The sequence below is a fragment of the Arachis ipaensis genome, chromosome B4 (genome assembly GCF_059453495.1).
Source record: "Arachis ipaensis isolate K30076 ecotype BB chromosome B4, ASM5945349v1, whole genome shotgun sequence".
Lineage (NCBI taxonomy): Eukaryota > Viridiplantae > Streptophyta > Magnoliopsida > Fabales > Fabaceae > Arachis > Arachis ipaensis.
In genome coordinates, this window is record NC_142439.1 from 133,332,425 (window position 1) to 133,358,556 (window position 26,132).

At 36.9% G+C, this 26,132-nt stretch overlaps 1 pseudogene; it reads right to left on the minus strand.

The window, feature by feature from the left end:
* Window positions 1-11,474: 11,474 nt before the first annotated feature.
* On the minus strand, window positions 11,475-15,486 carry LOC148569286 (uncharacterized; annotated as a pseudogene).
* Between the last annotated feature and the right edge of the window lie 10,646 nt (window positions 15,487-26,132).

Below are 26,132 nucleotides of genomic sequence, written 5' to 3' on the forward strand. Positions count from 1 at the left end.
GATAATAATTGAAATTTAAGAAACTATTTCTTTTTCAAAATTTTTTAATCTAATACAAAAATTTAAGAAGCTACTACTTTTTTAATGAAAAAATAAAACGTGCAAAATTTTTATTAATTATGATTCCATTTTTAAGATTTGAATGAAAAATAAAACGTGGAATATTTTCATTAATTATGATTTATTTTTAAAAATTAACTAGTGTATGTGTAAGACCTAAATTTTAAAAAGTTATTAATAAATTATTTATGATCTATTATATTTATTTAAAATTATATTTTTAAAAATTTTTATATATAAGTTTAGTAAGTTCTTATGTATTATTCATACTTCTTATAATTGAAAAATAATGAATATTTTATATACTTTAATTTTAAATATTTATATTTTTTTAATCTTATTTTATAAATAAAGGAGAACTAAAAATCTAATAATAATGATATACTATAGAAATAATAATGATATACTATAGAAAAGTATATGTATCTTATTTGGAAGGTTCTATATCTATAATGTTCGTTATAATATTGAATAGAAATCCAATCCATTATAAATAGAAAAAGAATATATAAGATCTAAACAAAAAAGTCTCTCTAATTATCATTAATTTCCATTGAATTAGTATTTATTCAAAAATATATTTTAAATTGATAATAAAATAGTTATTATATAAATATATTCTCTCTCATGAATTAAATGACTATATTAAATGCAATATTTTTATACTATTTATTAGTTATATTTAATCTCAACTATTTAAATTAATCCAGTAACTATAAAAAAATGATATTTTAGTAAATTATACAAATAATTCATACTATATGTCTATATCGTTATATTAGTAAAAAATTAAATAGATAATAATTGAATTTAAGAAACTATTTCTTTTTCAAAATTTTTTAATCTAATACAAAAATTTAAGAAGCTACTACTTTTTTAATGAAAAAATAAAACGTGGAAAATTTTTATTAATTATGATTCTATTTTTAAGATTTGAATGAAAAATAAAACGTGGAATATTTTCATTAATTATGATTTATTTTTAAAAATTAACTAGTGTATGTGTAAGACCTAAATTTTAAAAAATTAATAAATTATTTATAATCTATTATATTTATTTAAAATTATATTTTTAAAAATTTTTATCTATAAATTGAGTAAGTTCTTATTTATTATTCATACTTCTTATAATTGAAAAATAGTGAATATTTTATATACTTTAATTTTAAATATTTATATTTTTTTTAACTTTATTTTATAAATAAAGGAGAATTAATCTAATTATCATCAATTTCCATTGAATTAGTATTTATTTGAAAATATATTTTAAGTTGATAATAAAATGGCTATTATATAAATATATTCTCTCTCATGAATTTAATGATTATATTAAATGCAATATTTTTATACTATTTATTAGTCATATTTAATCTCAACTATTTAAATTAATCCAGTAACTATAAAAAAAAATGATATTTTAGTAAATCATACAAATAATTCATACTATATGTCTATATCGTTATATTAGTAAAAAATTAAATAGATAATAATTGAAATTTAAGAAACTATTTCTTTTTCAAAATTTTTTAATCTAATACAAAAATTTAAGAAGCTACTACTTTTTTAATGAAAAAATAAAACGTGAAAAATTTTTATTAATTATGATTCCATTTTTAAGATTTGAATGAAAAATAAAACGTGAATATTTTCATTAATTATGATTTATTTTTAAAAATTAACTAGTGTATGTGTAAGACCTAAATTTTAAAAAGTTATTAATAAATTATTTATTATCTATTATATTTATTTAAAATTATATTTTTAAAGATTTTTATATATAAGTTGAGTAAGTTCTTATTTATTATTCGTACTTCTTATAATTGAAAAATAGTGAATATTTTATATACTTTAATTTTAAATATTTATATTTTTTTAACCTTATTTTATAAATAAAGGAGAACTAATCTAATTATCATCAATTTCTATTGAATTAGTATTTATTTAAAAATAGATTTCAAGTTGATAATAAAATGGTATTTTAAATATGATTATTATATATTTAGTTTGAATTTAGATTATTACACTATACTTTTATTTTTATTAAAAATTACTATCTTATCTTAATCCCTAAAATTTTCTGTAAGACCCAAAACTTTTGAAAAGTCTTTTATGATAAAGTCTCAAATCATATAGTTATGCATAGCCTTAATTTCAGAAATTATATTATTAAAGATTATTAAAGAAAGTTTTGATTTATTGAATTTGAGATAAGTTATGATTATTATCCAATTTTATAATTATTGGATTATTTTCTATATTCAAATTATAAAGTTGGTAGTTGTAAAATAATAAGGATTTTATATGACTTGGATTAGATAAGTAATATTTTAAATATTAATATTGCTATTTTGGAAAAATAAACGATTTAATTATATTATTTCCAATTATTGGATTTGAATATTTTATTGAAAATAATTTGTAAAATTGATGAGCAAATGGTATTTTTCATATAAAATTAGTGTTGGATTTAATTGAGTTTCAATTACTATATTTTTTTCTAATTTCGTTTGAAATTTACTAAAATGTCCCTAACCCTAATTTTTGAAAATGAAACCCTAACCTTGAAACCCTGACCCATGACCCGGTTCCCTTCAGCCACACCCCAACCTCTCCTTGCTCTCAGCAGCGGCAACACACGCAGTTTCCTTTGTTTTCCCTGAAGAAAATGAAAGGCAGAATCGGGAAAGGGAAGAAGAGAGGGAGAAGGACTTGGTGCCGCCGCTGTTTTTATGTTCCCCAACAGACTGCTGCACACGAGCCGGAGAAGCTCGTCCCTACTGAACCGCCACCACCACCACAAGGGTTTTATCGCCACCACTTGTGCCACCGCCGGCGAGCAGGAAGAGAGAGAGAGAGAGAGAAAGAGATCGGGCAGGAACAGGGGACCAAGGGCAGAGGGAGCGCGACAGGGGAAGCCATTGCCGGCTGTCACCGTCTCGTGCCTCTGTTGCGTCGCCACCGCGCCGTTGCCGCGCTTGGTTGCTGCTGATGAAGCCACTCCTGTCGCCGCTGCTACTAGGGCGGTCGTCGTCCTTACCAGCTTCCGAGAGAAAGTCGCGATGGCGCTCCGCTTCTATTTCTCTGGTCCGCCGAGAGAGGAGCTCATGGGTGGAGGAAGGCCAAGTGAGGGGGAGAACGCCGTTGAGTGGGGTAGACGCCTCTGCTGTGTTTTTCGATCACTGGTGGTGGAGCCGTGTCGCCGTCACCCCTGGGCCGCCATTCTTACCGCCGCTGATGAAACTCGCCGTAGCTGTTCGGAGGTTACCGCCAATAGTTGATCCTACTGGAAGCTGTGCCATCGCGGCTGTGGTTGTCAAAAATTGCCGCCGGAAACCCTGTCTTCTGGGGGTTGAGTTTCAGTGGTTGCGCATCGAGATTTAGGTTTGCTATTGAGCCACTGGAGCTTCTATGGCTGTCGGAAGCTGCTGCTGCCCAACCAGCTGCAACAGGGGTTGTCTCATGTCGTGTATGGCTGCCAGAGAAGCTGTTGTGGCCACCAGAACCATCACCGAAACTTCTGCAGTTTGATTCAGTTTTTAATCCTTTCTCACGGTAAGCATCTTCATTCTGGAGCTCTTGAAAATCAATGTGCTGCTATATTTGGCCACAGATTCTGAGGTTTTGTAATATAGGGTCAAGCTCCGGTTATTGCGGGTCACGATTAAAGCTGTCGTCGAACCGGTTCGGAGACTACCGCTGTTCGGTTCATCCGTTCCTTCTTCGTTTCGGTAAGTAAGTATGTTTTGGAAAGCCTCGCGTTAGTATTTCGTTGTGTTGGTTAATGAATATGAATTTTGGTAACGTGGGGTAAAGTCCTGATTGTTGTATGTTGCGATTAGAGTCGTTAAGATTGTTGCAAAAATCAAGTGGAGCCGAGATTTTGGTTGTTGATTTCGGATTGAGGCGGAAAGTACTCTGTGAGACGTTTGGGTTATGGAATTTGCGTTTTGAGGTAGGGGCATTTTCCAAAAACTATACTTTTATATATTGGAATTATTATATATGGATACTGCTGTGAGAGAATGTGTAATTGGTAATTGTATCGACCTTATGTTTGGTTGGATTTGTCTCGATTGATTATGAACGTTTGTTGGTTGGAATGTTGTGTGGTTTTGTGAAACGAAATACTTTTAAAGTTGATTCTTTTAAAGCTGAGATCGAGTTTAATCCGTTGGGAATTGATTTGAGTTGAGTTGATTTTCTTGAGAATGTGAAAAATAGAATACACTCTTGAACTCAGCCTGGCTTGCTTTAAATGATCTGGTTTTTGATAAATGATTGTTGCTGAACCGTTTCTTTGAAGCTTTAGAAATGAGTTTATTCCGCTGATAATGACTTGATTTTTGAAACGGTTTTCTTGAAATATGGTATTGGGATTGACTGTTGGATTTTGGCTTGCCTTTGAATTGATTTTTGGATTTTGGGCTATTGAAAAGGATTGTGGAATGGTTTTGTTGGGACCCGGACCGGGTGGCAAAGTCCAAGTTTTAGGGGAGGTGCTGCCAAAATTTCTATAAAATCCGAGTCTTTATTTGAATTATCAAGAAAATGATGATTCATGCTTTTGAAATGAATTATTAAAGAGGAAATTGTGATTTAGTCTTGCTTCTTAAGAAAGACATTGTATCTCTTTCAGGAGAAAGTTATTTAGATGAAACTTATGTTTTAAACCTGTTTTAAATGTGACAAGGGCAATGCCTTTGAATTTGACTTGAGGGTTTCAATTAGAGGAGTTTCAATGGCTTTGAAAGAACCTGAATGTCTATTGACAAGTTTCATTTTGAAATGTTTTGAGAAAGGTTTTAAGTACTCTTTGAATTCTGAATTTTTGCAAGACTAAAACAGTTTTAAACGGTTGAAAGGTTCTAGAATTTATCATGGGGGTTGAAGTTGGTTTTGCCTAAGTATAGAAAACGGCTTTGAAAAAAGTAAATGATTACGTGACTCGGTTTGACTTAGACCCTATTTTATTACTCAAATCAGGAAGCCAAGGTTTTAATGATTTTAAGTGAATTTGGTGAAATAAGTTATGTTATTCTCCCCTAAAGACTTGAGACTCTGCCGAAAAATTTTTGTTATAAAATTCCATTGTTGGATGGATGATTTTGAATATTTCAAAATAAATCTTTAACTTGTCATGGTTATAGAAGTTTTGGAAAGAGGATGCCGAGAGTGGCATTATTTTCAAAGGGGAATTTACCTTGAGTAAAAGTGGCTTGTGAGCCTGAGATGATTTGAGAAATGAGATCTTTAAAGCTAAGGCTGAAAAGAATTGAAACTTGATTTCAAAGTGAAATGATTTGAGAAAAAGTGATTTATGGCTTAAATGCCGATTTTATGAATTGATGATGTTGAATGTGGAAGTGTTGTTTTGTTGTGAGCTGGAATGGCTGTGTATGATTATGAATATTGGCTGGTTCTGGATTGAACCGTGAGCCGGATTGTTGAGATGGATGTTGATCCATGGCTAAGAATGAAATCATATATGTTGAGATATTGATAATTTGTGATATTGCACTTCTACTATCGGAGATAAGAGTTTTCCTGGGAGAAAGCAGTGGCTAGCCACCACGTGCTCCAGGTTGAGACTTGAAGCTCTTTTGACCCTATGTCGTCAGGGTGGCCGGGCACTGTGAAAGCCCCGGATGAGCTCACCCCCATAAATATTCACCAATGAGGGTGATGGATATGGATCATGATTATGATCAAGTTTATATTGAGTATAACTCGAGTTGGGGAGACACGACAGAGGGACAGTCCAATGGTTAGCTACCAGGACTTGTCGGGTTGGCTCTATAACCGACAGATGATATCATCAGCCACTAGGAATAGGCATGCATCATTTGCATCTATGTGACATTGTTTGGGTGTGCATATTGTACTTAGTTTGCCTTTGTGACTATTTGAGATTAACTGCTACTTGTTCTACTTGCCGTAACTATTTGTTTGTGCTTGAACTTCCTATCTGCGTTTGTAACTGGGACTCTGTTGGATTGTGGTGATTGGTTGTTGGTTGCATTGTTTGGGCCTAGGGCCGTGGTTGAATTGAGATGGACCGATGGTTGGTTTCGGTGTATGAAATGTTAATTTGGTTCGGCATAGATAAACCTTTGAAAGGCTTTTGAATCTTACTTTAAATAAACAGTTTCCTCTTTCAGAAAAGATTTCAGATTTCCCTTTTATTGTAAACCGTTGTTTTTTAAAAGAGGCATAAGACGGTTATTAATCACTGGTACGATTTATCTTCACGTATCCTATTACAGTAATTCCCAAAAACCCTCTACTGAGAACCCTTTCGAGGATGATGTTCTCACCCCCCTACATTTTTCCCCTTTCAGGATTTTGGGACACAGAAGTCACAAAGGGTTTATTTAGTTGTTGTTGAGATGCTCTGTATTGCTTTAGATTATGCTTTATTGTACCCTCACCTTTATCTTTACGTATTCTGTAAGAGGGATATGCTCTGTATTGGATAATGCTTGTAATATTATTTATGTTTATATATATGTATGTATATATATGGATGTACTCTTTATGAATTTTTGTAAGTTGTATGGTATCTATGGATGTATGTTGTCGAACGAAAGTATTTTTGGGAGCGGTTTTACAGTTTAAAGTTTTAAACAGGCTCATATTTTAGTATTAAATAGCATAAGTATCGTCATAATGTTCTACCTATCAGAGTAGCGCAGCCGGAAGCGTGAGCTTTGGTAGTTAGGGTGTTACATTATGGTATCAGAGTGGTCTTTTCTATAGAGCCTGAGGAATGGACTGACTATGCTTCAATTGCATACTCTGAGCGTTTTTCATGTATTAGGTCTTGTCGGATGACGAGAATTAGAGTTTTATGCACATGACGGTCTATTGATTAATGCTATTAGTCTTGCATTGCATAATTCTTGGTATTAAATTTGGCCGGCTTAATACTAGTGAATTATGTATATGATAGCACTGCTGGGTTATCATAGATGGTATACGAGTTTTGAGTAAAGCGAATCACGGGTTTTGGGAACGTTGGAAACTATTTCTCGAGGCTATTCAGTTGTGTGTCTTGAATTCTATTTGAGTCGACCAGTTCTTTCATATCCTAACTTGAAGTTCTTGTTCGCTAATCCTTTAGAAAGGTGGTTTAATTTTCTAACTCTATTCCTCTATTCATATGCATTCTTGTTTGATCTTAAAGTGCATATGCTTGTTTGAAACCCTTGTTGCATCTATCTTTCTCTGTTTGAGTCCTTAATTCATGTATTCCTTGCTATAGCTTTGAACTTGTCCTATTGCGTTGTGCATTTTAACTCCGGATTCCGAGTCCATTCTTGGAGAACTTGTTGATTCAGTTTTTCTCTTATTTGACAGTGATCACAGCCAATTTTGAGATTTTTATAAAAATTGCTGTTGACTAGATATACACTTATCTATATGTGAAACTTTAAAGATTTCTTATACAGTTTAACAACTATTTATTTCTAATACCTTGTCCGTACTTTTACTGGTTTGTAGAACTGCATATATTTTAAATTACAATTTGACTTTCTAGTAATTTTACTATAGTTCCAATGCACATCTTCATTTGATTATGTATTTGGGTACTTTTCAAAATTCTGGAAAGGAAGGATTTTTCGCTTTTATCCCGGTTGAATTTGTTTGATAAACTTTACCTAGTTTATTTTTTTATTTGAGCTTGATTTAGCATACCACATTGCTTATGCCATTGTGGTTCTTTTAAAAATGTTGGACTCAGAGCTACTAATGAATGAGTTGTCTTTTCCTATGACTTTTGTATTCTTTTGGAACAACTAAAAGCTTGTTTGATGTTTCATGCCTAGTGGATCTTGTTTGAAAAACCTTGATTTAAGATCTTTTCTTGTATGGCTTGACTCCTTTTAAGTACATCCTAATTTTCTTGAATATCCTTCTGAGATGGTGATTTCAAGTATACCTTTAGAGTCTTGTTTTGAATTTTATAAAGGAGTTTGAATTCTCTTTGAAGGAGTTCTAAATTGAATTTATTTTTAAGCTGCTTGATTGTAATGGAAACCATCGTTCAATTTTGACAAAGTTGTTTTAAAGTGGCATACTGATGCACGAAATCACAACCATACTTTTGTAATTCCGCACAACTAACCAGCAAGTGCACTGGGTCGTCCAAGTAATACCTTACGTGAGTAAGGGTCGATCCCACGGAGATTGTCGACTTGAAGCAAGCTATGGTTATCTTGTAACTCTTAGTCAGTATATCAATATTTCTCAGATTTAATTGTAAAAAGTAAAAGAACATGAAATAAATACTTGTTTTGCAGTAATGGAGAATAGGTTGAGGTTTTGGAGATGCTCTATCTTCTGAATCTCTGCTTTCCTACCGTCTTCTTCTTCAAGCACGCAAGGCTCCTTCCATGGCAAGCTGTAAAATGTTGGGTTTCACCGTTGTCAATGGCTACCTCCCGTCCTCTCAGTGAAAATGTTCAATGCGCTCTGTCACAGCACGGCTAATCATCTGTCGGTTCTCAATCATGTTGGAATAGAATTCAGTGATTCTTTTGTGTCTGTCACTAACGCCCCACAATCGCGAGTTTGAAGCTCGTCACAGTCATTCAATCCCTGAATCCTACTCAGAATACCACAGACAAGGTTTAGACCTTCCGGATTCTCAAGAATGGCTGCCAGTAGATTCTAGCTTATACCACGAAGATTCTGATTAGGGAATCTAAGAGATACACACTCAATCGGAGGTAGAACGGAGGTGGTTGTCAGGCACACGTTCATGGGTGAGAATGATGATAAGTGTCACAGATCATCACATTCATCAGGTTGAAGAACAAGTGGTATCTTAGAATAGAAGCAAGCGTGATTGAATGAAAAACAGTAGTAATTGTATTAATCCATCAAGACACAGCAGAGCTCCTCACCCCCAACCATGGGGTTTAGATACTCATGCCGTAGAAGATACAATGTAAAACGTATAATGTGTCATGAGGTCTAGATACAATAGCAAAAAGTCCTATTTATAGTGAACTAGTGACCTAGGGTTTACAAGAATGAGTAAATGACGTAAAAATCCACTTCCGGGGTCCACTTGGTGTGTGCTTGGGCTGAGCATTAAAGCTTTCATGTGTAGAGACTTTTCCTGGAGTTAAACGCCAGCTTTTGTGCCAGTTTGGGCGTTTAACTCCAACTTTTGTTCCAGTTCCGGCGTTAAACGCCGGGAATTTTGAAGCTGATTTGGAACGCCAGTTTGGGCTATCAAATCTTGGGCAAAGTATGGACTATTATATATTGTTGGAAATCCCAGGATGTCTACTTTCCAACACAATTGAGAGCGCACCAATTGGGCTTTTGTAGCTCCAAAAAATCCACTTCGAGTGCAGGGAGGTCAGAATCCAACAGCATCTACAGTCCTTTTTCAGCCTCTGAATCAGATTTTTGCTCAGGTCCCTCAATTTCAGCCAGAAAATACCTGAAATCACAGAAAAACACACAAACTCATAGTAAAGTCCAGAAAATTGAATTTCAAATAAAAACTAATAAAAATATAATAAAAACTAACAAAAATATACTAAAAACATACTAAAAACAATGCCAAAAAGCGTATAAATTATCCGCTCATCACAACACCAAACTTAAATTGTTGCTTGTCCCCAAGCAAATGAAAATCAAATAGGATAAAAAGAAGAGAATATACTATAGACTCTAAAATATCAATGAAACTTAGCTCCAATTAGATGAGCGGGACTAGCAGCTTTTTGCCTCCGAACAGTTTTGGCATCTCACTTTATCCTTTGAGGTTCAGAATGATTGGTATCTATAGGAACTCAGAATTCAGATAGTGTTATTGATTCTCCTAGTTAAGTATGTTGATTCTTGAACACAGCTACTTTATGAGTCTTGGCCATGGCCCAAAGCACTGTGTTTTCCAGTATTACCACCGGATACATACATGCCACAGACACATAACTGGGTGAACCTTTTCAGATTGTGACTCAGCTTTGCTAGAGTCCCCAATTAGAGGTGTCCAGGGTTCTTAAGCACACTCTTTTTGCTCTGGATCATGACTTTAACCGCTCAGTCTCAAGTTTTCACTTGACACCTTCACGCCATAAGCACATGGTTAGGGACAGCTTGGCTCAGCCGCTTAGGCCAGGATTTTATTCCTGTGGGCCCTCCTATCCACTGATGCTCAAAGCCTTGGATCCTTTTTATTTTACCCTTACCTTTTGGTTTAAAGGGCTATTGGCTTTTCTGCTTGCTTTTTTTTTCTTTTTTTTTTGTATTCACTGTTTTTTCTTGCTTCAAGAATCAATTTGATGATTTTTCAGATCCTCAATAACATTTCTCGTTTTCCATCATTCTTTCAAGAGCCAACAATTTTAACATTCTTAAAACAACAAATTCAAAAGACATATGCACTGTTCAAGCATTCATTCAGAAAACAAAAAGTATTGTCACCACATCAAAATAATTAAACTAGTTTCAAGGATGAATTTGAAATCATGTACTTCTTGTTCTTTTGTAATAAAAACATTTTTCATTTAAAAAAGGTAATGGATTCATAGGACATTCATAGCTTTAAGGCATAGACACTAAGATACTAATGATCATGTAGTGAAGACACAAACATAGATAGAACATCAAGCATAGAAATCGAAAAACAGAATAATAAGAACAAGGAATTAAGGAACGGGTCCACCTTAGTGATGACGGCTAGTTCTCCTTCTTGAAGATCCTATGGAGTGCTTGAACTCCTCAATGTCTCTTCCTTACCCTTGTTGCTCCTCTCTGATTTCATGGAGGATAATGGTTGCTTTTGTTGAGGTCCATGAGTGGGCTCTTTTGTTTGCTCCATCCTCTTTCTTAGTGATGGGCTTTTGAGATGAATCTCTCCATCTCTCATGACTTGGAGTTGGAAGCAACTGCCTTCCCTTTCCTCTTCCTAGAAGTTTCTCCAGCCTTAAGTGCCATCTATGGTTATGGAAAAATAAAAAGCAACGCTTTTACCATACCAAACTTAGAAGGTTTGCTCGTCCTCGAGCAAAAGAAGAAAGAATAGAGGAGAAGAAGAAAATGGAGGAGATGGAGAGGTGTGAGTGGTTAAGAGGTGATGGGAAAGAGTATTTGGGGAAGGGTATTATTGAAATGTGTGAAGAAGAGAGAGTGTGAACTGAGGTTGGTGGGGATCCTGTGGGGTCCACAGATCCTGAGGTGTCAATGATTTCTCATCCCTGTACCAATTAGGCTTGCAAAATGCCCCTTGCTGCCAATCCTGGCATTAAACGCCAGGTTGCTGCCCATTTCTGGCGTTTAACGCCAGCTTCCTGCCCTTTTCTGGCATTAAACGCCAGCAAGTTTCTCCTCCAGGGTGTGCTATTTTCCATTCTGTTTTTCATTCTATTTTTGCTTTTTCAGTTGTTTTTGTGACTTCACATGAACATCAACCTACAGAAGACATAAAATAACAATAGAAGCTAAATAGATAGAATTGGGTTGCCTCTCAACAAGCGCTTCTTTAATGTCAGTAGCTTGACAGTGGGCTCTCTTGGAGCCTCACGGATACTCAGAGCATGATGATGGCCTCTCAACACCAAACTTAGAGTTTGGTTGTGGCCTCCCAACACCAAACTTAGAGTTTGAATGTGGGGGTTTTATTTGACTCTGTATTGAGAGAAGCCTTTCATGCTTCTTCCCTTTCCTGTCTGCAAACCATGGTATTTCTTGAATGGCGAAGAGTTGCTCATCCGGAAAGGTTTCAGAGATCTCAGTAGGAGGGTGGGGCGCTCCTGCTACTGGTTCCATCCGGGACAGGTGATCAGCTACTTGATTCTCTATTCCTTTTCTGTCTCTTATTTCTATATCAAACTCTTGCAGAAGCAACACCCATCTTATGAGCCTGGGTTTTGAATCCTGCTTTGTGAGTAGATATTTAAGAGCAGCATGGTCAGTGTACACAATCACTTTTGATCCTACTAGATAGGATCTAAACTTGTCAATGGCATAAACGACTGCAAGTAACTCTTTTTCTGTGGTTGTGTAATTCTTCTGTGCATCATTTAAAACACGGCTAGCATAATAAATGACGTGCAGAAGCTTGTTATGCCTCTGTCCCAACACTGCACCTATGGTATGGTCACTGGCATCACACATTAGTTCGAATGGTAATGTCCAGTCTGGTGCAGAGATGACTGGTGCTGTGACCAGCTTAGCTTTCAGAGTCTCAAACGCCTGCAGACACTCCTTATCAAAGATAAATGGCGTGTCAGCAGCTAGCAGATTACTCAGAGGTTTGGCAATTTTTGAAAAATCCTTTATAAACCTTCTGTAGAATCCTGCATGCCCCAAAAAGCTTCTGATTGCCTTAACATTGGCAGGTGGTGGTAATTTTTCAATTACCTCCACCTTAGCTTGATCCACCTCTATTCCTTTGTTCGAAATTTTGTGCCCAAGGACAATTCCTTCAGTCACCATAAAGTGACATTTTTCCCAGTTTAAGATCAGGTTAGTCTCTTGGCACCTTTTCAGGACAAGTGCTAAATGATCAAGATAGGAGCTGAATGAGTCTCCAAATACTGAGAAGTCATCCATGAAGACTTCCAGGAACTTCTCTACCATATCAGAGAAGATAGAGAGCATGCACCTCTGAAAGGTTGCAGGTGCATTGCACAGACCAAAGGGCATCCTTCTGTAGGCAAATACTCCAGAAGGACATGTGAATGCTGTTTTCTCTTGGTCCTGAAGATCTACTGCAATTTGGTTGTAACCTGAATAGCCATCCAAAAAGCAGTAGTATTCATGACCTGCTAGTCTCTCTAGCATCTGGTCTATGAATGGTAAAGGAAAATGATCCTTTCTGGTGGCTGTATTGAGCCTTCTGTAGTCAATACACATACGCCACCCTGTAACTGTTCTTGTAGGAACCAGTTCATTATTTTCATTATGAACCACTGTCATGCCTCCCTTTTTGGGGACAACGTGGACAGGGCTCACCCAGGGGCTATCAGAAATAGGATAAATAATCCCAGCCTCTAGTAACTTAGTGACCTCTTTCTGCACCACCTCCTTCATGACTGGATTTAGCCGCCTCTGTGGTTGAACCACTGGCTTAGCATCATCCTCCAATAGGATCTTGTGCATGCATCTTGCTGGGCTAATGCCCTTAAGATCACTTATGGACCACCCAAGAGTTGTCTTGTGTGTCCTTAGCACTTGAATTAGTGCTTCCTCTTCCTGTGGATTTAAAGCAGAGCTTATGATCACTGGAAAAGTGTCACCTTCTCCCAGAAATGCATATTTCAGGGATGGTGGTAGTGGCTTGAGCTCGGGTTTAGGAGGCTTATCCTCTTCCTGAGGAATTTTCAGAATTTCTTTTATTTCCTCTAATTCCTCCAGGTCAGGCTAATCATCTTCAAAAATGTCCTCTAGCTCTGATTCGAGACTCTCAGTCATATTAACCTCTTCCACCAGAGAGTCTATAATATCAATGCTCATACAGTCATTTGGGGTGTCTGGATGCTGCATAGCTTTGACAACATTCAACTTAAACTCATCCTCATTGACTCTCAGGGTTAATTCCCCTTTTTGGACGTCAATGAGGGTTTGTCCAGTTGCTAGGAAAGGTCTTCCTAGAATGAGAGTTGCACTCTTGTGCTCCTCCATTTCCAGTACTACAAAGTCAGTGGGAAAGGCAAATGGCCCAACCTTGACAATCATGTCCTCAATTACGCCTGATGGATATTTAATGGAGCCATCAGCAAGTTGGAGGCATATTCGGGTTGGTTTGACTTCTTCAGCCAAGCCAAGCTTTCTGATAGTGGATGCAGGTATTAGGTTGATACTTGCCCCAAGATCACATAGAGCTTTCTTGGTACAAGTACCCTCTAATGTGCATGGTATCATAAAGCTTCCAGGATCTTTAAGCTTCTCTGGTAAGCTTTTCAGAATGACTGCACTACATTCTTCAGTGAGAAACACCTTTTCAATTTCTCTCCAATCCTTCTTATGACTTAAGATCTCTTTCATGAACTTAGCATAAGAGGGTATTTGCTCAAGTGCCTCTGCAAACGGAATATTTATTTCAAGAGTCCTGAGATAGTCTGCAAAGCGGGCAAATTGCTTATCTTGTTCCGCTTGGCAGAGTTTCTGAGGATAAGGCATCTTGGCTTTATATTCTTCAACCTTGGTTGCTGCAGGTTTATTCCCTACAGAGGTGGTTGGAGAAGCCTTCTTAGAGGGGTCACTATCAGCACTCTCAGGTGTCTGATTCCTCATTGGCATTTGAACGCCAGGACTGGGTGAAGGATGGGCGTTTAACGCCAGCTTTCCACCCTTTTCTGGCGTTTGAACGCCAGAACTGGGCAAAGAATGGGCATTTAACGCCAACTTTTCCTTTTTTTCTGGCGTTTGAACGCCAGAAGTATTCCTCTCTGGGCTCTTACTGTCCTCAGAGGGATTTTGGGCAGTGGTTTGGTTATCCTCTGTCAGTTGTTCCTTTCTTGGATTTTTGCCACTTTGAGCCGAATTATTCAATGTCTTTCCACTCCTTAGTTGAACTGCTTGGCATTCTTCTGTTATCTGTTTAGATAGCTGCTATTTTGTCTGGTTCAACTGTGATTCTATATTCTTGTTAGCAATTTTAGTTTCTTGGAGCATCTCTTTAAATTCTGCTAACTGTTTTGTCATCAGAAGTAATTGTTGATTAAGCTCAACCATCTGTTCTTAAGGGTTAGGTTCAGTAGTTACTGCCGTAGCTTCTTCTTTTATAGAGGACTCACTGCTTGAGTATAGATGTTGATTTCTAGCGATCGTATCTATGAGCTCTTGAGCTTCTTCAATCGTCTTCCTCATGTGTATAGATCCACCAGCTGAGTGGTCTAAAGACATCTAAGCTTTTTCTGTAAGCCCATAATAGAAGATGTCTAACTGTACCCACTCTGAAAATATTTCAGAGGGGCATTTCCTTAGCATACCTCTATACCTCTCCCAGGCATTATAAAGGGATTCATTATCCTCTTGTCTAAAGCCTTGGATGTCCAGCCTCAACTGTGTCATCCTTTTTGGAGGGTAAAATTGATTCAGGAATTTGTCTGATAACTGTCTCCATGTTTTTATGCTTGCTGTGGGTTGGTTATTCAACCACCTCTTAGCTTGATCTTTTACAGCAAATGAAAACAGTAATAATCTGTAGACATCCTGATCCACTTCTTTATCACGTACTGTGTCAGCAATCTGTAGGAACTGTGCCAGAAACTCAGTAGGTTCTTCCTGTGGAAGACCGGAATACTGGTAATTTTGCTGCACCATGATAATGAGTTGAGGATTTAGCTCAAAGCTGCTTGCTTTAATGGGAGGTATACATATGCTACTTCCATATGCAGCTGTAATGGGGTTAGCATATGACCCCAGAGTCCTTCTGGACTGCTCATTCTCACTTAGGTCCATGATGGAGAAAGGGAGATGATGTGGATTGCAGGTAAAATATATTATTATTATTATTATTATTTTTGTTTTTATTTTATTTTAAGTAAAATTAACCGAATAAAATAAAACGAAGTAAATGAGAAATAAAACAGAACTTTCGAAAATTAGAAAGAAGTAAAAGCAAATTGAAAACTAAATTAATTAATTGATTAAAAAGATTTTGGAATTAGCAATTAAGAAGATATGATTGAAAATTATTTTGAAAAAGATATGATTGAGAAGATATGATTGCAATAAAAAGATATGATTGAAGAAATTAAAAAGATTTGATTTTTGAAAAAGATTTGAAGAAAAATCAGTTTTTAAAATTAGAATTTTGACTTGACTAAAAAAAAAGATATGATTTTGAAAATATTTGACTAATTTAAAGCAAAATTTCGAAATTTATGAGTAAAGTAAGGAAAGGATATTTTTTTTTTGAATTTTAGTGAGGAAAGAGAAAAACAACAAAATGACACTAAACTTAGAAATTTTAGATCAAAACAAAGAGAACAAATAAGAAAACTTTGAATGTCAAGATGAACACCAAGAACACTTTGAAGTTCAAGATGAACACCAAGAACAAAGTTTTTTAAAAAAAATTTTTAAGTAAATAAAAGCACAAGAGACACCAAACTTAAATTTTTAGAAAATCCAACACAAATTTTCGAAAAATTAAAGGAAAACACAAAGAAGACACTAAACTTAGAAATTTTAAAGATCAAGAAAGGACTAGGAACATGCAAATTCGAAAAATTAAAAGAAAATAAAAGCATGCAATTGACACCAAACTTAAAATATGAAACTAAACTCAAATAAAAGACTCTAAACCAACAAAAATAAAATATTCCTAATCTAAGCAACAAGATAAACTGTCAGTTGTCCAAACTTGAACAATCCCTGGCAACGGCGCCAAAAACTTGGTGCACGAAATCACAACCACACTTTTATAATTCCGCACAACTAACCAGCAAGTGCACTGGGTCGTCCAAGTAATACCTTACGTGAGTAAGGGTCGATCCCACGGAGATTGTCGGCTTGAAGCAAGCTATGGTTATCTTGTAACTCTTAGTCAGGATATCAATATTTCTTAGATTTAATTGTAAAAAGTAAAAGAACATGAAATAAATACTTGTTTTGCAGTAATGGAGAATAGGTTGAGGTTTTGGAGATGCTCTATCTTCTGAATCTCTGCTTTCCTACTGTCTTCTTCTTCAAGCACGCAAGGCTCCTTCTATGGCAAGCTGTATGTTGGGTTTCACCGTTGTCAATGGCTACCTCCCGTCCTCTCAGTGAAAATGTTCAATGCGCTCTGTCATAGTACGGCTAATCATCTGTTGGTTCTCGATCATGTCGGAATAGAATTCAGTGATTCTTTTGCGTCTGTCACTAACGCCCCACAATCGCGAGTTTGAAGCTCGTCACAGTCATTTAATCCCTGAATCCTACTCAGAATACCACATACAAGGTTTAGACCTTCCGGATTCTCAAGAATGGCTGCCAGTAGATTCTAGCTTATACCACGAAGATTCTGATTAGGGAATCTAAGAGATACACACTCAATCGGAGGTAGAACGGAGGTGGTTGTTAGGCACACGTTCATGGGTGAGAATGATGATGAGTGTCACGGATCATCACATTCATCAGGTTGAAGAACAAGTGGTATCTTAGAATAGAAGCAAGCGTGATTGAATGAAAAACAGTAGTAATTGTATTAATCCATCAAGACACAGCAGAGCTCCTCACCCCCAACCATGGGGTTTAGAGACTCATGCCGTAGAAGATACAATGTGAAACGTGTAATGTGTCATGAGGTCCAGATACAATAGCAAAAAGTCCTATTTATAGTGAACTAGTGACCTAGGGTTTACAAGAATGAGTAAATGACGTAAAAATCCACTTCTGGGGTCCACTTGGTGTGTGCTTGGGCTGAGCATTGAAGCTTTCATGTGTAGAGACTTTTCCTGGAGTTAAACGCCAGCTTTTGTGCCAGTTTGGGCGTTTAACTCCAACTTTTGTTCCAGTTCCGGCGTTAAACGCCGGGAATTTTGAAGCTGATTTGGAACGCCAGTTTGGGCCATCAAATCTTGGGCAAAGTATGGACTATTATATATTGCTAGAAATCCCAGGATGTCTACTTTCCAACGCAATTGAGAGCGCACCAATTGAGCTTCTGTAGCTCCAGAAAATCCACTTCGAGTGTAGGGAGGTCAGAATCCAACAGCATCTGCAGTCCTTTTTCAGCCTCTGAATCAGATTTTTGCTCAGGTCCCTCAATTTCAGCCAGAAAATACCTGAAATCACAGAAAAACACACAAACTCATAGTAAAGTCCAGAAAAGTGAATTTCAAATAAAAACTAATAAAAATATAATAAAAACTAACTAAAATATACTAAAAACATAATAAAAACACTGCCAAAAAGCGTATAAATTATCCGCTCATCACATACGCTATTTTAAATGAAGTTTTGAAAAGTTTCCTTATTTAATGGAAACTTGTTTGTTAGTAACGTACCACTTATTTCCTTACCAGATTGTAAGCAAATTTTTACCTCGGAATTTCTTTTCTAAAAAGAGTTTAACTTCCTCTTTCGTCCTTGCCATAAGTTTATACACACTCGTTTGAATATGGGCCTTGAGGATTTTCAAAGAAGCATTTGATTTTTCTTCCGAGTCTTCTAAACTACTTTTGGTTAAGATTGTGCACCTAACTATCTTTCTAAAATATTTGAGGAAATATTTTAGCTCTTAGCCAAACCTTTGTACAGTTTGTTTTTAAAACTCTACATGATCTACTTCAACATGAAAGCGTATTAAAAGCAAAGCCACGTTTATGCTTTTATTTTTCTCTTGAAGGAGGCTTGTTGCTTAACTTTTCTTTTAGACCGCGAAGTAATTTTTCGCAAGTTTTCGATTCTTTTATGAACAATGTATTCGGAAGTATTTTTAATCGTGCTCTTGAATTCTGTGAGCTTTGTCTAGGGTTTGAAGTATTCTCTTCTATAAACCTCATACTTCTTCGACCCATCTTGAGTTTGTTTCAAACTAATGCGCTGATTTTCTTCTCATTGGTCCTGTTGGATTCCTCTTATCCAAGGGTTATCTTTGAAGTTATCAATTGATTTATTTCTAGCAAACTTCATTGCTTGAGCATCCTTGTTTATCTGGAATTGGATACATTCTCTCAAATCTATGATTATTATCTTTGACATGTGTTTCTCCTTTCTAAAATATCGTATCCTCCTGAGTAGACTTGAGAATTATTTTAAGGTCAAGTGCGATCTGTAAACGTAGTAATGCGATGCGTTAGTCATTTAAGACGCGATATGTGTATATGGAAGGTGAAGCAGTAGGTGTACCATGTTATGAGTTGTGGATGTTTCGTTTCTTGCAAACGAGCTTGCCATTGTTAGGCTTATGATTGGCTATGAGGTTGTAAAATGATTGGTGGAGTTGAGAAATTGAAGTTCTGAAGTGGGAATGAGATTTGTCAGCGAATGTTATGCTGCTGTTTAAATACCAACATGCTTTGCAGCCTTTTACCACACTAATTACCACTTTGCCTTGTGTACGCCTATCTTGATGTGCACCCTATTTTGGCCCCTCAAGTTTTTGTAAAGCCTTGAGATCATATGACCTTGTGCATTGAGCCTATCTTGTAACGTTTGCTTTGCAATCACACTCCTACCTTTGTATCTTTATGCATACGACCATCCAAGTATTTGAAAAACCGTATATATGTTTATATGCTGAGATATTTTTGCTTCTTCCTTAAATGTGTTCAAGGGTGAACTGTTATGAGACTTTCGTTTTGTATCAATTTTCGAGGACAAAAATTTTTATAAGGTGGGTAAAATGTAAGACCCAGAACCTTTGAAAAGTCTTTTATGATAAAGTCTCAAATCATATAGTTATGCATAGCCTTAATTTCAGAAATTATTTTATTAAAGATTATTAAGGCAAGTTTTAATTTATTGAATTTGAGATAAGTTATGATTATTATCCAAGTTTATAATTATTAGATTATTTTCTATATTCAAATTATAAAGTTGGTAGTTGTGAAATAATAAGGATTTTATATGACTTGGATTAGATAAGTAATATTTTAAATATTAATATTGCTATTTTGGGAAAATAAACGATTTAATTATATTATTTCCAATTATTGGATTTGAATATTTTATTGAAAATAATTTGTAAAATTGATGAGCAAATGGTATTTTCCATATACAATTAGTGTTGGATTTAATTGAGTTTCAATTACTATATTTTTTCCAATTTTGTTTGAATTTTACTAAAATGCCCCTAACCCTAATTTTTGAAAATAAAACCCTAACCCTGAAACCCTGACCCATGACCCGGTTCCCTTCAGCCACACCCCAACCTTTCCTTGCTCTCAGCAGCGGCAACACACGCATTTTCCTTTGCTTTCCCTGAAGAAAAGGAAAGGCAGAATCGGGAAAGGGAAGAAGAGAGGGAGAAGGACTTGGTGCCACCGCTGTTTCTATGTTCCCCAACAACGCTGCTGCACACGAGACGGAGAAGCTCGTCCCTACTGAACTGCCGCCACCACCACAAGGGTTTTATCGCCACCACTTGTGCCACCGCCAGCGAGCAGGAAGAGAGAGAGAGAAAGAGATCGGGTAGGAACAGGGGACGAAGGGCGGAGGGAGTGCGACAGGGGAAGCCATTGCCGCCTGTCACCGTCGCGTGCCTCTGCTGCATCGCCACCACGCCGTTGCCGCGCCTGGTTGCTGGTGATGAAGCCACTCCTGTCTCCGTTGCTACTAGGGCGGTCGTCGTCCTTATCAGCTTCCGAGAGAAAGTCGCGATAGCGCTCCGCTTCTGTTTTTCTGGTCTGCCGAGAGAGGAGATCATGGTTGGAGGAAAGCCAAGTGAGGGGGAGAACACCGTTGAGTGGGGTAGACGCCTCTACTGTGTTTCTCGATCACTGATGGTGGAGCCGCGTCGCCGTCACCCCTGGGCTGTCGTTCTTACCGCCGCTGATGAAACTCGCCGTAGCTGTTCAGAGGTTACCGCCACTAGTTGATCCTACTGAAAGCTGTGCCGTCGCGGCTGTGGTTGTCAAAAATTTCTGCCGGAAACCCTGTCTTCTGGGGGTTGAGTCTCGGTGGTTGCACATCGAGATTTAGGGCTACTATTGAGCCACCGGAGCTTCTATGGCCGTCAGAAGCTGCCGTTGCCCAACCAGCTGCAACAGGGGTTGTCTCATGTCGTGTATGGCTGTTGGAGAAGCTATTGTGGCCGCCAAAACCATCACCGGAACTTCTGTAGTTTGATTCAGTCTTTAATCCTTTCTCACGGTAAGCATCTTCATTCCGGAGCTCTTGAAAATCAATATGCTGCTATATTTGGCCACAGATTCTGAGGTTTTGTAACATAGGGTCAAGCTACGGTTATTACGGGTCACGTTTAAAGCTGCCGCCGAATCGGTTCGGAGACCGCTGCTGTTCGGTTCATCTGTTCCTTCTTCGTTTCGGTAAGTAAGTATGTTTTGGAAAGCCTCACGTTAGTATTTCGTTGTGTTGGTTAATGAATATGAATTTTGGTAACGTGGGGTAAAGTCCTGATTGTTGTATGTTGCGATTAGAGTCGTTGAGATTGTTGCGAAAATCAAGTGGAGTCGGGATTTTGGTTGTTGATTTCGGATTGAGGCGAAAAGTACTCTGTGAGACGTTTGGGTTATGGAATTTGCGTTTTGAGGTAGGACACTTTCCAAAAACTATACTTTTATATATTGGAATTATTATATATGGATACTACTATGAGAGAATGTGTAATTGGTGATTGTATCGACCTTATGTTTGGTTGGATTTGTCTCGATTGATTATGAACGTTTGTTGGTTGGAATGTTGTGTGGTTTTGTGAAACGAAATGCTTTTGAAGTTGATTCTTTCAAAGCTTTGAGATCGAGTTTAATCCGTTGGGAATTGATTTGAGTTGAGTTGATTTTCTTAAGAATGTGAAAAATAGAATACCCTCTTGAACTCAGCCTGGCTTGCTTTAAATGATCTGGTTTTTGATAAATGATTGTTGCTGAACTGTTTCTTTGAAGCTTTAGAAATGAGTTTATTCGGCTGATAATGACTTGATTTTTGAAACGGTTTTCTTGAAATATGGTATTGGGATTGACTGTTGGATTTTGGCTTGCCTTTTAATTGATTTTTGGATTTTGGGCTGTTGAAAAGGATTGTGGAATGGTTTTGTTGGGACCCAGACCGGTTGGCAAAATCCAAGTTTTAGGGTAGGTGCTGCCAAAATTTCTATAAAATCAGAGTCTTTATTTGAATTATCAAGAAAAGGATGATTCATGCTTTTGAAATGAATTATTAAAGAGAAAATTGTGATTTAGTCTTGCTTCTTAAGAAAGGCATTGTATCTCTTTCAGGAGAAAGTTATTTAGATGAAACTTATGTTTTAAACCTGTTTTAAATGTGACAAGGGCAATGCCTTTGAATTTGACTTGATGGTTTCAATTAGAGGAGTTTCAATGGCTTTGAAAGAACCTGAATGTCTATTGATAAGTTTTATTTTGAAATGTTTTGAGAAAGGTTTTAAGTACTCTTTGAATTCTGAATTCTTGCAAGACTAAAATAGTTTTGAACGGTTGAAACGTTCTAGAATTTATCATGGGGGTTGAAGTTGGTTTTGCCTAAGTAAAGGAAACGGCTTTGAAAAAAGTAAATGATTACGTGACTCAGTTTGACTTAAACCCTATTTTATTACTCAAATCAAGAAGCCAAGGTTTTAATGATTTTAAGTGAATTTGGCAAAATAAGTTATGTTATTCTCCCCTAAAGACTTGAGACTCTGCCGAGAAACTTTTGTTATAAAATTCTATTGTTGGATGGATGATTTTGAATATTTCAAAATAAATCTTTAACTTGTCATGGTTATGGAAGTTTTGGAAAGAGGATGCCGAGAGTGGCATTGTTTTCAAAGGGGAATTTACCTTGAGTAAAAGTGGCTTGTGAGCCTGAGATGATTTGAGAAATGAGATCTTTAATGCCAAGGCTGAAAAGAGTTGAAACTTGATTTCAAAGTGAAATAATTTGAGAAAAAGTGATTTATGGCTTAAATGCGATTTTATGAATTGATGATGTTGAATGTGGAAGTGCTGTTTTGTTGTGAGCTGGAATGGCAGTGTATGATTATGAATATTGGCTGGTTCTGGATTGAACCGTGAGCCGGATGGCTGAGATGGATGTTGAGCCATGGCTGAGAATGAAAGCATATATGCTGAGATATTGATAATTTGTGATATTGCACTTCCACTATCGGAGATAAAGGTTTCCCTGGGAGAAAGCAGTGGCTAGCCACCACGTGCTCCAGGTTGAGACTTGAAGCTCTTTTAACCCTATATCGTCAGGGTGGCCGGGCACTGTGAAAGCCCCGGATAAGCTCACCCCCATAAATATTCACCAGTGAGGGTGATGGATATGGATCATGATTATGATCGAGTTTATATTGAGTATAACTCGAGTTGGGGAGACACGACAGAGGGACAGTCCAATGGTTAGCTACCAGGACTTGTCGGGTTGGCTCTATAACCGATAGATGATATCATCAGCCACTAGGAACAGGCATGCATCATATGCATCTATGTGACATTGTTTGAGTGTGCATATTGTACTTAGTTTACCTTTGTGACTATTTGAGATTAACTGCTACTTGTTCTACTTGCCGTAACTATTTATTTGTGCTTGAACTTCCTATCTATGTTTGCAACTGGGACTCGTTGGATTGTGGTGATTGGTTGTTGGTTGCATTGTTTGGGCCTAGGGCCATGGTTGAATTCTGATGGATCGATGGTTGGTTTCGGTTTTGTGGTTATGGTTTGAAAATGTATGAAATGTTAATTTGGTTCGGCATAGATAAACCTTTGAAAGGCTTTTGAATCTTGTTTTAAATAAACAGTTTTCTCTTTTAGAAAAGATTTCAGATTTCCCTTTTATTGTAAACCGTTTTTTTTTTTGAAAAGAGGCATAAGACAGTTATTAATCACTGGTACGGTTTATCTTCACGTATCCTATTATAGTAATTCCCAAAAACCCTCTACTGAGAACTCTTTCGAGGATGATGTTCTCACCCCCCTACATTTTCCCCTTTCAGGATTTTGGGACGCAGAAGTCACGAAGGGTTTATTTAGTTATTTTTGAGATGCTCTGTATTGCTTTAGATTATGCTTTATTGTACCCTCGCCTTTATCTTTACATATTCTGTAAGAGGGATAGGCTCTGTATTGGATAATGCTTGTAATATTATTTATGTTTATATATATGTATGTATATATATGGATGTACTCTTTATGAGTTTTTGTAAGTTGTATGGTATCTATGGATGTATGTTGTCGAACGAAAGTATTTTTGGGAGCGGTTTTGCGGTTTAAAGTTTTAAACAGGCTCATATTTTAGTATTAAATAAGATAAGTGTCGTCGTAATGTTCTATCTATCCGAGTAGCGCAGACGGAAGCGTGAGCTTTGGTAGTTAGGGTGTTACATTCCCAAATAACCCTAATCCTAATTTTAACACACACACACACAACACCATAATTTTTCTACCCTAACCCTCCTAACACTACCAGCATCCACCTCCTTCCCCCAAACACCCACTTTGCAGCTTCAGAAAACAAAAAGAAAGAAAAAGTGAAGGGAAATGGAATCAGGGGAAGGAGGGAAGAGAAACTAAGATCCGAGAAAGGAGAGATCAGAGGAAGAAGAAGAGGAGAGTGAGGGAGCTTCCGCTCAGCTGGTCGCCGCTATTCATGCTCACCGCTGCTAGCTGTGTTGTCCCCACTGAGCCACCAAACCTGCCACGCGTCGCCGCTGCCAAGCTCGTACTGCCGCCGTTCTGTCGAGCTGCTTTCGACACCACATGAAATAGAGGGAGAGACATATGGAGAAGAGTGTCACGGAGAGATGGGAAGAAGCTGTCGATCGCCGTCGTCGTTGGGTCCTTGTTCCTCGCCGCCGAAGGAGCTGCTCCCAGCCACGGTGGTCGCTGTCGTTCGAGTTGCTGTTGTTGGAGGAGCCCGATGAGAGAGAGAGAGAGAGAGAGAGAGAGAAGACACGACGAGAGAAAGGGGGAAAGCCACTCGCGACACTGCCAGAGCTTCTATCGCCGTCAGAAGCTATCGCTGCCCAACCGGCTGCTGCAGTGGTTATCGCCTGTCGTGTATGGCCGTCGGAACTACCGCTGAAGCTTCTGAGGTTTGGTTCACTCTTTAATCCTTTGTCACGGTAAGCATCTTCGTCCCGAAACTCTTGAAAATTAATATTCTATTATGTCTAGCTAGAGATTCTGAGGTTTTGGTAATGTAGGGTCAAGTTCTGGTTATTGGGGGTCGCGATTGAAGCTGCCATTACTTGGTTCAGTTTCTTCTTAATTACGGTAAGCCTTTTCGTTCCAAAAAGTTCTTTTGTCACTATTCTGTTATCTTAATTGAGTTTTTGTGGCGTTATTTATTATATGATTGAGTTTTGGTTATTATATGTTACGATTAGAGTTGTTGTAGTTGATGCAAAAGTGGTTTGGAGCTGAGATTGCGGCTGTTGCATTACAGGCAAAGAGGAAAATGGAGTTTTGTCACGTAATTGAGTCGCAATTGAGGTAGGGACTTTTCAGAAAACCATACTTTATAAATTGAAATTATTATATATGAATATTTATGCGAGAAATATATTTTTAGTGATTGTATAAGTCTTATGTGTTGTTTGGCTGTCTTGGATGGATATGAATGCTTGTTTGATTGGATTATTGTTTGGTTTTGTGAAACGAACGGTTCTTGAAGTGTTTCTTTAAAGTTGTTTCTTTAAAGCTTTGAAATTGAGTTAAATCCGTTGGAAATTGGTTTTAGTTTGAATTGGTTTTCTTAAAATATGAAAATAGTATACACTTTTGATTTCATCTTGATTTTGAATAGATTTGGTTTTGAACCTATTAAAGAGGGTTGTGGAATGGTTTGGTTGGGACCGAAAAGGGTGGCAAAGTCCAAGTTTTAAGGGAGATGCTACCGAAATTTTTATGAAATTAAGATTCTATTTTAAAATGTGATTTAGAAAAGGATTTGGAATTGAGAGGTTCTATTAATTGGTTCTTGATTTATTAAGAAATTCGTGTTTCGAGTTTAAGCTGTTTAAGAAAAGTTTATGTTTCCCGATTGATTTAAATATGAAAGGGCATATGTTTTGAAGTTTGGTTAAAGAAGTACCTCTGGGTGAGTTTAGCGGATTTTGAAAGAAATTGAACTTTGATTAATTAATTTCGTATTGCTCTTAAAGTATTCTTTAAATTTCGACTAAACAATTCTGAGCCTTTGGGAGAGTTTCCGATTTAAGAATGAAAAGAAATTGGTTTTTGGACTTAAATAATTTTGGTTCTGAAACTGGTTTGGAACTCTTGGCTTACATGCTTTGGTTTTGATTTTAAATCTTTATTTTCTTTGATTTCAACTTAAGTAACTATGATTCCGAGAATTTCTGAAGAGTTTAAGAAATAAGACAGGTTATTCTTCCCTAGAGTCTTGAGTCTTTGCCAAGGTTGTTAATTAATAACTCTTGATTTCAAAGTGATGAAGCGAATGATTTGAAAATGAGTGATTTTGAG